Source organism: Ahaetulla prasina, chromosome 2 (assembly GCF_028640845.1).
Source record: "Ahaetulla prasina isolate Xishuangbanna chromosome 2, ASM2864084v1, whole genome shotgun sequence".
Classification (NCBI taxonomy): domain Eukaryota; kingdom Metazoa; phylum Chordata; class Lepidosauria; order Squamata; family Colubridae; genus Ahaetulla; species Ahaetulla prasina.
In genome coordinates this window covers 94,901,380-94,912,338 of record NC_080540.1, presented here as the reverse complement: position 1 = coordinate 94,912,338, position 10,959 = coordinate 94,901,380, and positions in this window count along the sequence as shown.

Below are 10,959 nucleotides of genomic sequence, written 5' to 3'. Positions count from 1 at the left end.
CATCTTCAGGATCTGGCCTTCTAAAGAGCAGTCAGCGTTGATCTTCTCTAGGACTGACTGGTTTGATCGCCTTACAGACCAAGGGACTCGCAGGAGTCTTCTCCAGCACCAGAGTTCAGAGGCCTCAATTCTTTGGCGCTCAGCCTTTTTATGGTCCAACTTGCACCGCATATTTTGCAACTGGGAAAACCATATCCTTGACTATATGCACTTTTGTTGGCAAGGTGATGTCTCTGCTTTTTAGTATGCTGTCTGGATTTGCCATAGTTTTCCTCCCTAGGAGCAAGCGTCTTTTAATTTCTTGGCTGCAGTCCCCATCTGTGGTGATCTTGGAGCCCAGGAAAATAAAATCTGTAACTACCTCCATTTCTTCCCCATCTCTTTGCCAGGAATTGAGAGGGTCAGATGCCAGCATTAAGTTTTCTTAATGTTGAGTTTCAAACCAACTTTTGCACTCTCCTTCTTCACCTGCATCAAGAGGCTCTTTAGTTCCTCTTCACTTTCTGCCATTAGAGTGGTATCATCTGCATATCTGAGGTTGTTATGTCTCCCAGCAATCTTAGGGTTAGAGTTAGGGATTGGGTTAGGGATTGCATAACTCTCCCTAAAGGGAACATTTCAAAACATCAATTGAAGAAAAGGCAGCTGAATGAAACAGATTTGTAATTAAAATTGGGGGGAAGTTTAGAACAAATATGGAGTTTTGGATTTGCAAAGCAATGTATTAGCATAACTATTCCCTTTGATCTTACAAATAGTATAAAAGATAAGCAAAACCATGCTTCCACAGCCCAAAACTTCAATGAAAAGCAGCACACTACTCTTATAGCATCCTTCAACACAACAGAAAGGTGCCTTTCCACATAAAAAATTAAAAGAAAAACCCATGGGAAGAATAATTCTTCCATGCACCAAAAGTATTTCAGAAACTAATTGGCAGATTATTTTAACAACTAGGCATGGTATAGCCCTCAAACAAGCCAAAAAAAAAAAGGTGGGGGGGAGTGAAATTAAATGCCATAGGTAGTTGCAATGGGTATGAACTGCTATTAAAGGTTTTAAACAACCAGTTGAAAGTTAACCACACAGAATGTTATTATTCACCTTTATGCTGATAAAGAGTTCCTAGTTATTACCTTTATAGTCCTATATGGCACAGGGTCAGTTTATTTGTGGAACCACTTCTCATTGAGGGATCTACTATCCTACCAGGTTATAGAGTGAGCATACTCCAGGTCCTCTACCTTAAATGTTTTCACCTGATGGGACTTAGCTGTTTTTGGGAAATCATATTCATTTTGTGATCTTGCAAGCATTTTAAAAGCATCACTAGGGTAACTGTTCCATTCTCATTCTATACTAACCGGCCACTATTAAATACAGTATACCAATTTTGAGGTGATTCTAGTGTCTGCTATATTCATTCTTTCTCAGAAGCTCATGGGTACTTTCAAGCATATATTAATTTTACTATCAATATACATTATTCAAGTGTGCATATGTGTGTGGTGGGTTTTTTAAAAACACTGGCATCATTATTTATTGTAGCATTTACTTTCTCTATTAAAACTGCTCAGCAACTAAATGGCTTTTCTAATTATTTTGTGATTTTTCTGTAGGACATTCTTTTTCCTCATGACTGTTTGCCAGAGTCTGTGAGTAAACAGAAACATTTTCCTTTAAAACAAGCCAGTTTCTCTTTCTTCAGCCATTACCTCAGAGTACAATCATGCCAAATGTTGGCACTAAAACAATCCCATGGCAAAGAAAGCAAACAACAGAATAAGACGGATAGAAGAATGCCTGAGAGATAAACATGGACAAAACTGTAATTAGCTTTCCAAAACCTCCCACGAAAGTTGAATAAAATACATCAACTATTTAAAAACAGGATTTGTGTTAAGTTTTGGAAATCCGTGACTTTAAACTTGTGAATGTTAAACTATGTTGCCAGACAAACTCTCATTTACTTCCATTTTTCTTTTTACCAAGAGACACTGAGAACCTAGCTGCATGTCACATTTACATTTGAGTTTTGAAACTATTAAATAGATGGCTATTTTTAAACAGGACCACTGCATGCAGGAAGCACTATGGTCCTGAAGGGACTTGTCCTGGACACAGCAATTCACAACCGGCACCATTAGGGCAACAGGAGCTTCTTTTTCCAAAACTATAGCATAATGGATTGGATTGGTTTTTTTTTAATCAAAAGCATGGAAGAATTAAACTTTCTTTACACTCTTATCATACCATTATATTTTAAATGATATTTCATTTTTACAAAGTGCAAGGCACTGTGGATAATGTTTATAACATTCTGAGTAATTAAAGCCCTGGGTATTTTAATTACCTACACTCATTGTTTTTAGCCACAAGTACTATAGCAGTCCTGCCAGCGACATTTGCAGAAAGAATAATACGAAAGATTACGATGCAAACCACAACTGCATGTTGAATCCCTCACCATTTTTACATGTGTCTTCTATTTTTTACATGGGACATCCATTATTTTCCTCATCTTCACAAAAGCTGCTGAAATCAGGAGCTATCTGTACACTTCAAGTAACCAGTTCTACTTTTCTCTATTTGAAATATGATGAGAGGCAATTATCTTCAGGACAGCAATATGAGAAAAATAGGGCTAATTCTCCAACTGTTGCAGCTGCATTTAGAAAAAAAGGGGAAAGCAAAGTAAATGAAAAGGCGGTATTATGTAGAGGACGTCTGAGGGGTGGGATGGCTAATAAAAACAGTCGTGTCTCTAACTTAGAAAGTGAATTAACTGCTGTTTTTAGTATGATGGGAGGCAAAATTTACTATTTATGAATTCCAATCACAATTAATAAGTGCTAATTGACATGTAGGAAATGAACACTGACACTAGTGTTTTGACTAGAATTATCACAGCTAACTCCCATATGGAGTGGGCCAAACACTCTTTATTGAATTGCAATTCTATTCAGGTGATGTGCTATAAATGGAATTTTGCAACTGTTTGGAAAGGATTTTTTTCTTTGATGTGTGATCATATTGCAGTATGATGTCATATTTTGCTTGTTAAAGCAATATGTTCATGTTTTATCTCTTTGTAATCTTTGTGTTTCTCCTTAGAAAGAAAAGATTACTCTGCATTTTGCTAGGCACAAAAGGCTATATTAATCTATGTGTATGAATCTATACAAGGAATGCTGCCAAAATTTGAAACAAAAAAAAAGGTTCTTTAGTGTTGTAACTGTGAAGGTAGTGACTATGACCATGAGATGTGAATGATCTTGTTGCATTAAGCCACAGGCAGACAGGAATGTTTCTGATAGATGAATTGGGGCTCTAGTTGCTATCCAGGTGGCTTGCTTCTTCCACTCTTTTCAAATTTCCAATTACCAAATGACTTGAGAGCTCCTAGGAAAGCTGCTCCATTATAGCAAAAGGCATTAGTATTGAAGATAAATGCATTGTTAAAATGGAGGCTCCAAAATAGAATTCAAAAATCTTATATTGAGGACCTGGAGTGTGTTCACTCTATAACCCGGTAGGATGGTATATACTCTCAAGGAGAAATGATCCCACAAATAAATTGACCCTGTGCCCTACAGGACTATAAAGATAATAACAAGGAACTCTATCGGCATACAGGTGAGTAATAACATTTTGTGTGGTTAAGTTTCAATTGGTTGTTTAAAACCTTTGATAGCAGATCATACCTGTAACTACCTATTGCATTTAATTCATCACATTTTAATTATATTTCCATTTGAAATGTTCTGTTCTGCCAGAAACAAACACTAATGTTGAAAGACAACCCAATGACTAATTCTCTGCTCTGTGAACATATTTTTCTCGATCTCATCTTGAAAGCTATTGTTTCCCTCATCACCTCCATTCTCTCCTAGGCCAACTGGAACTAGCACAGATCAAGTTTTGTAACAAAGCACCCTCAGCAGGTAGATTTTATTGTTTCAGTTTTCCATGAGCACAATAGTCTCCGCATAAGGTAACAGTGGCTGGAAGAATATAAAATGCTAACTGAAAGGCTACAATTGCCATGGATCGAGAGGATCAGAAAAGTAGAATAAGGTCTTTCAGAGTCCCAAGCCATCTCAGTTCGAGCTCTTGCATAGCAACTGCCATTTTCTGACATGAAGAGATTTCCCTCCATTGTCAACTGTGTGAATTTCAACTGTTAAGTCCTGCTTCCTTCTCCAGAAAGTCTAAGAGGCATTAATCCCGAGGAGTTGCTAGCTAAGAGATTGTGGAAAATTGAAGTGTCCCTGGAATGTGAGCGTTTCTGGAAACAGGAATATGACCTGACCAAGAGATAATGAAACAGGTTTTATTATTCTATCTGAAAGGAGATTGGGAAAGCCTAGCATCTTGCTAACCATATGAAGAAGCATTTGGTCTGTGCATGTGAGCCTAGAAAAAGGAAGCAATCTCTTAGACAAAAATTATAGTGCTATACAAAGAGGAGTCAGCCAAAATCCTTCCTGTCCCCCCCATAGTCTTAAGGTACTGAAGTGTTGGTGGCATTGGATTTGGACTCTAAAATATGGTCTATTTTAGAGATATGAAGAATGTGGATAAAGTATGCTGACTAAAGAATTCTGGCTTTTTATGAGCATCGTATTATTTTGTTCTTGATATTACATTGGTACAGAGATATTTTGTAGTAACTAATTCTTGCACTATGTCTGAGTGCCAAAGCTATCAACTACCAAACCTGCAAAAATCAAGATTATTCCTAAAAAGCAGCGAAGAATTAGAATTTTCTCTATCTCTTTGTTTCCATCTAGTGATTACCTACGTTTTTGTATCCCAGTCTGATAATCCTAAATTGTTTTTCATATCATGTTAGAAAATATAGCACCTTGTTATCAAAGGTGTTAAATATTTATCTCTATTAAACCATTTTTTAAATATATTGGAACTTTTAAGGAAAAAATTAACATGTTATAGCAATTATGAGAAATTCTGGAATAGCAGCATTAAGAGGATTTAACTCTCTTTGTGCAGTTTGCCCTGATTAATAGCAACTGGAAGATTTGATTTTCTCAGATTTACAGATTAACAAAGTTGGATGGGACCTTTCAGGTCATCTAGTCCAACCCCCTACCCAAGCAAGAGACCCTACATCTGCCTAGACATTTAAGTATTGTTTCTTTAAATTCCTAATATTTAATCACAGAAGCTTTTCACATGTTTCTGTTCTCAACTATTAACTTATTATGAAACGGATGGATAAACTCAAGATAAATTGATCTTGCTGACAGCAGATGGCAGTGTGATAACATTCTTCCTTTAAAAAAATTAATATGTAATTCATGTCAATATTCACAGAGGATTCAGAGCATGTGGCTAAAAGTGAAAATTCAAAACATTACTGATGACCTTTAACCTGTCATCATTGCACACTATGATTTCTTTTTCTAGAGTTGAACCATAAACTAAGGTTATAGATTGACACAAAGGGCAGGAAACTAACACCTAACCCTTTCTCTTTTCCTGGTTTTGAGAAGGAGGATTAGAGATTAGTGGCCTGTGCTAGCTCAACAAATATTTTTAAGGATATCTTGAATTCTTAATTATCTGTATGTAGAAAAGTATAATCAGAATTCTAAACACAATTCTAAAAAATATACACCTGTTTCAGGATGTATACACGTTAATTAATTACTTAACAGGGTGAGTTATTTTAAACTTGTTAAAAGTGTCTATCTATTTGTACCCAGCAATCTGTTTCGACTCAACAATGAGTTCAGCACTCATTTATTATTAATAATTGGTGGTAAAAAAAGCACAAGCTACAATGATGCACATGCACAGAAAGTGCATTTAGTATTACAGTCTTGGAGTATTTAAGACTAGCAAAAAAAAAAAAAAACAGCTTGAGGTTGCTGTCAACAGTCCTCAATCAGTCTGGGAGACATTGGAGAAACCTTTAATTCAATTGTTATGTCCTGCACCGGCAGTGGCGGCCCCTAGTGGTGGAGATGGTTTCTTGTTCTGTTCTGATTGGCTCCCGCTTTTGGAGCTGAATAAAAAAGGGCTGTCAAGCAGGCCTGCTCTTCTGGTTGTTGCTGGTCTCTGTGAGTTAAAATAAACGTTATGTGTGAACATCTGTGGAGCCTCAATTATTACGGAACCCACAGAATATAATACTGGCGACGAGGACTGAGGAAAGTACGTGAGTTGCTGAGCTGCTGAGCGAGCCAAAGTGTGAATTTCTCCTCAGAGCTATTCAGATCCCTGGCCTACAGAGCAAACCATGGCATCGCCTCAGAACTTTGTGCCTTTGTGACCGAATCGTGGGAGGCATTTGTAGCCCGTTTTGAATGCTTTCTAATTGCCAATCAATATACAAACCTATCTAGTGAAAGGAAGCGTGCTTATTTCCTGGGTTTCTGTGGGGCAGAAATGTTTGAGACAGCCATGACATTGATGGCCCCCCAGTCAATTCATGCAGGGACTTGGGATGACTTCATGGCTAAATTAAAAAGACATTACGCCCCGACACCCTCCAGAATCGCCCGGCGGCAGCTGTTTTACCATAGGGATCAGGCTGAGGGGGAATCGATAAACCAGTATGTAGCCGCTTTACGTAAAGTGGCGTGCCATTGCAAATTTGTTGATCTGGATGATTACCTTTTGGACCGGCTCGTCAGTGGTGTCTGGGATGAACGCCTCAAGCGGCGTCTCATCGCTAAGCAGGACCTCACATTTCAAATGGCATTAGATGAGGCATGTGCCTCAGAGCTGGCCACCCTTTCATTAGCTGATATGCCTCGAGGGCAGAGCCCACAGATAGCGAAAGGAGCAACAATTCATTTCAACAAAGCTGATCCACTATATGAGGAGGAGGAGGAGGAAGACGCTGTCCATCGCCTTAAAGAGGTTAAGAAACCAAATACTCATGCAGGAGATAGCCTCCCTCTGACTGGCTGTTTTGGGTGTGGGGGAAATCATATGCGAGCCGCCTGTAATTTCAAAGACACAATTTGCCGCCATTGCGGCCGACGGGGCCATATTGCCCGGGTTTGCTGATCGGTCCAGCCTGAGAGGGTTCCACAAAAGGGTCCGTCAGCCAGCCCTTCTCTTAGAAGATGACCTCACCTGAGATCCAGGAGGCCGCAGGATGACTGCTATGCCATTTTCCGTGATGAGATGCGAGGAACAGGGATCAGGTGGCGATCTGAGGAACCGGTCCAGCAGAAAATCCGAATTTCCATCCTGATCGAAGGGCGGCCATGCTTGATGGAAGTTGATACCGGATCTGCAACTTCCATAGTCTCCTGGAGCACGATAAAGCGTCTGGTGCCTACTATCGCTAAGAAGCGTCTGAAGCCTTGTGCGCTGTTATTAAAAGACTATCAGGGACGGCCAATTCCCATTGTGGGTAGTGGGAAATTCAGGGTACAATTCAAGAAATTTGCAGGCCGCCTATCATTGGTAGTTGTAGATGGCTCATTGCCTAGTCTTCTGGGGCTTAATTGGTTCGAAGACCTGGGTTTGACTATTCAGGGTGTTAACTCGATTGGAGCTAGTCAGCTGGATACACTGGTCAGGGAATTTCCCACTGTGTTCGATGGCCAGTTGGGAAAATATACCGGAATGCCTGTTTCATTTAACTTAGGCCCTAGGGTGGTGCCGAGCAGATTAAAACCGCACCGGGTGCCATTTGCCCTGAAGCCTAGGGTGGATGCAGAATTGGACAAACTCATTGCCCAGGGCGTTTTAGAACCAGTAGATTATGCCCAATGGGAGACCCCCATTGTGACTCCCATTAAGGCGGATGGTTCAATCCGCATCTGCGCGGACTATAGGGCAACCATTAATCGAGCATTACAAGCCCATGCATATCCAGTGTCAGTGGTGCAGCATCTGCTGCACTCCTTGGGGCAAGGATCCATCTTCGCGAGGCTTGACTTAGCACAGGCATACCAACAATTGCCTGTGGATGAGTCCACAGCAGCAGCACAGACGATTGTCACTCACCGAGGGGTGTTCAAGTGCCACCGCCTCCAATTTGGCGTCAGTGTGGCCCCGGGGTTGTTCCAATGCCTCATGGAACGCCTACTCCACGGAATACCCGGGGTAGTGCCGTATTTCGACGACGTGTTGGTTTCGGCAGCAAGCACTCCGGAACTGATGTCCAGACTACGCCAGGTGCTAGTTAAGTTCAGGGATGTGGGGCTCAAAGTTAAGAAAAGCAAGTGTGTAGTTGCTGTGCCCCAGGTAGAATTCCTAGGGTTCCTAGTGGATAGGTCAGGTTTACACCCCACTACGGCCAAGACCAAGGCAATCCTTGATGCGCCGACACCCCGCAACAAGTCAGAGTTACAGGCATTCCTGGGGCTCTTAAACTTTTACGCAATCTTTCTGCCACACAAGGCTTCTGTTGCAGAGCCTCTCCACCGCCTGTTGGATAGCAGGTCCCCGTGGGTTTGGAATGCGAATGCTGCTGCTGCTTTCCAGGCTGTCAAGCAACTCTTGGTGTCTAACGCAGTTCTTACACAGTTCAATGAAAACCTGCCGCTTGTCCTCTCCTGCGATGCATCTCAGTATGGGGTTGGCGCTGTGTTGAGTCATCGGCTGCCCAACTGGTTGGAAGCCCCGATTGCATTCTTTTCTCGAACCTTGACTGCTGCAGAACGCAACTACTTGCAGTTGGATAAAGAAGCATTGGCGTTGGTCGCGGGGGTCAAGCGATTCCATGAGTATCTCTACGGTCGCCCGTTTGAACTTGTTACCGATCACAAGCCGCTGTTGGGGATTTTGGCTGGGGATAGACAGACTCCACAAGTACTATCACCAAGAATGACCAGATGGTCGGTGTTCCTGGCAGCTTATTCCTATTCCCTGGTCTATAGGCCTGGGAAACATTTGGGCCATGCTGACGTGCTGAGCCGTTGCCCATTGATGACCAAGGTGGAAGACCCGGCTCCAGCGTCCCATGTTTTTCTGATTGACGGTTCCGCCTTTCCCGTTACTGCTTGTGACATTGCTAGAATGTCTGGCTTGGACAGAGTCATCTCAAAAGTTCTTGATTGGGTTCTCCGTGGATGGCCCCAGGGTCCTGTCAGCCCTGAATTGCAGCCTTATAAGCGAAGGCAGCACGAGCTCTCTACCCAACAGGGTTGCCTCCTCTGGGGCATAGGGTTGTAGTTCCGCCTCCGACAGTCCATTCTAGGGACACTTCACCGGGGTCACCCGGCATTGTTAGGATGAAGGCCCTGGGTAGGAGCTACCTGTGGTGGCCAGGACTAGATAAAGACATAGAGGCCTGTGTGTCGGCCTGTCACCGGTGTCAGGAGACAAGACCGCTGCCGCCTAAGTCTCCCCCTAGAGAGTGGGAGGAGCCTAGGGGTCCTTGGTCCCGCATCCATATAGATTTTGCGGGGCCATACCAGGGGCAAGTATTCTTAGTGGTCGTCGATGCTTTCTCGAAGTGGGTGGAAATCGCACTAATGCATTCCACCACTTCAGAAGCCGTCATTAGAACTTTGCGACGGTTGTTTGTAACCCATGGGTTACCCGACCTTGTGGTCTCGGACAACGGGCCACAGCTAACGTCCGCCCAGTTTGAGTCATTCTTAGCGGGCCTAGGAATACGCCATGCTCTCATTTCCCCGTTTCATCCGGCCAGTAATGGCCAGGCAGAACGAGCAGTCCGGTCAGTGAAAGAGGCATTGGCCAGGTCGGGCCCAGGGGGCTGGCAGGAGAGGTTGGATGAGTACCTCCTGGGGCAGCATTCCACACCGTGCCCACTTACGAATAAGAGCCCAGCAGAGTTACTCATGGGCAGGCGTTTGAGGACCACACTTGATAGATTGCACCCCCAATACTCACCTAGTCAGCCATTGGACTCCATGGGGGCAAACAGGAGATTTGATTTGGGGGAGGCGGTGTATGCCCGGAATTACAGCGGCCACCCCCTATGGTTCCCAGGAAAGATCGTGGGAATCACCGGCCCGTGCTCATACAGGGTCGAGTTGGATGAGGGTAGAGTGTGGTGCAGACATTGTGACCAGCTCAGGGCCCGGCGTCAGGTTGGGGACTGGCAGCTGCCAGAGTGGGGCACTCAGGAAGAGCCAGGAGGTAGCCCAACCCAATCATCCCGGGCAGAGGAGCTAAGCTACAAGGGAATAAGATGCCCAGCCCCTGTACCTGATAACCGAGAGGAAGCCTTGTCTGCTCTGCCGGTGGAGGGGCTAGGGGTCCCTGGGCCAGAGACGTCCCCCACAGAAGAGGCTGAGGAGTTGGGCCAGCCAGTGACCATGGCTACAACGGAGCCACGAAGGTCCAGCCAAATCAAGCGGCACCCAGCGTATCTCCAGGATTACGATTGCGCAAGCTAGGGGGAAAGAAGTGTTATGTCCTGCACCAGCAGTGGCGGCCCCTAGTGGTGGAGATGGTTTCTTGTTCTGTTCTGATTGGCTCCCGCTTTTGGAGCTGAATAAAAAAGGGCTGTCAAGCAGGCCTGCTCTTCTGATTGTTGCTGGTCTCTGTGAGTTAAAATAAACGTTATGTGTGAACATCTGTGGAGCCTCAATTATTATGGAACCCACAGAATATAATAACAATGAAGTAATAAATTAAGCCTATTCAAAGTATTATCTTGGTGCTTTTCATCCTGTCAGATATTCTTGTGGGGTTATCCTTGCCTTCAGCTGCCACAGCCTAACAGCAGTAAGCCCCTGAGATTAATTTGAGACCTGTTGTGCAGTTCCCAGATTTGTTCTTAATAAATAAAGTAAATAATCATAAACATAATCATATATTCTCCCCATTTGCTGTTAATAATGATAATGATAATGATAATAATATAAAAAAAACATTGATGAAGTCAACATTAGACGAGGAATCTTCCAAGGGGACTCACTTTCACTACTACTGTTCAACATTGCATTAATTCCACTTACAATAATCCTATGAAACACAAAACTGAGATACCAAATCTCA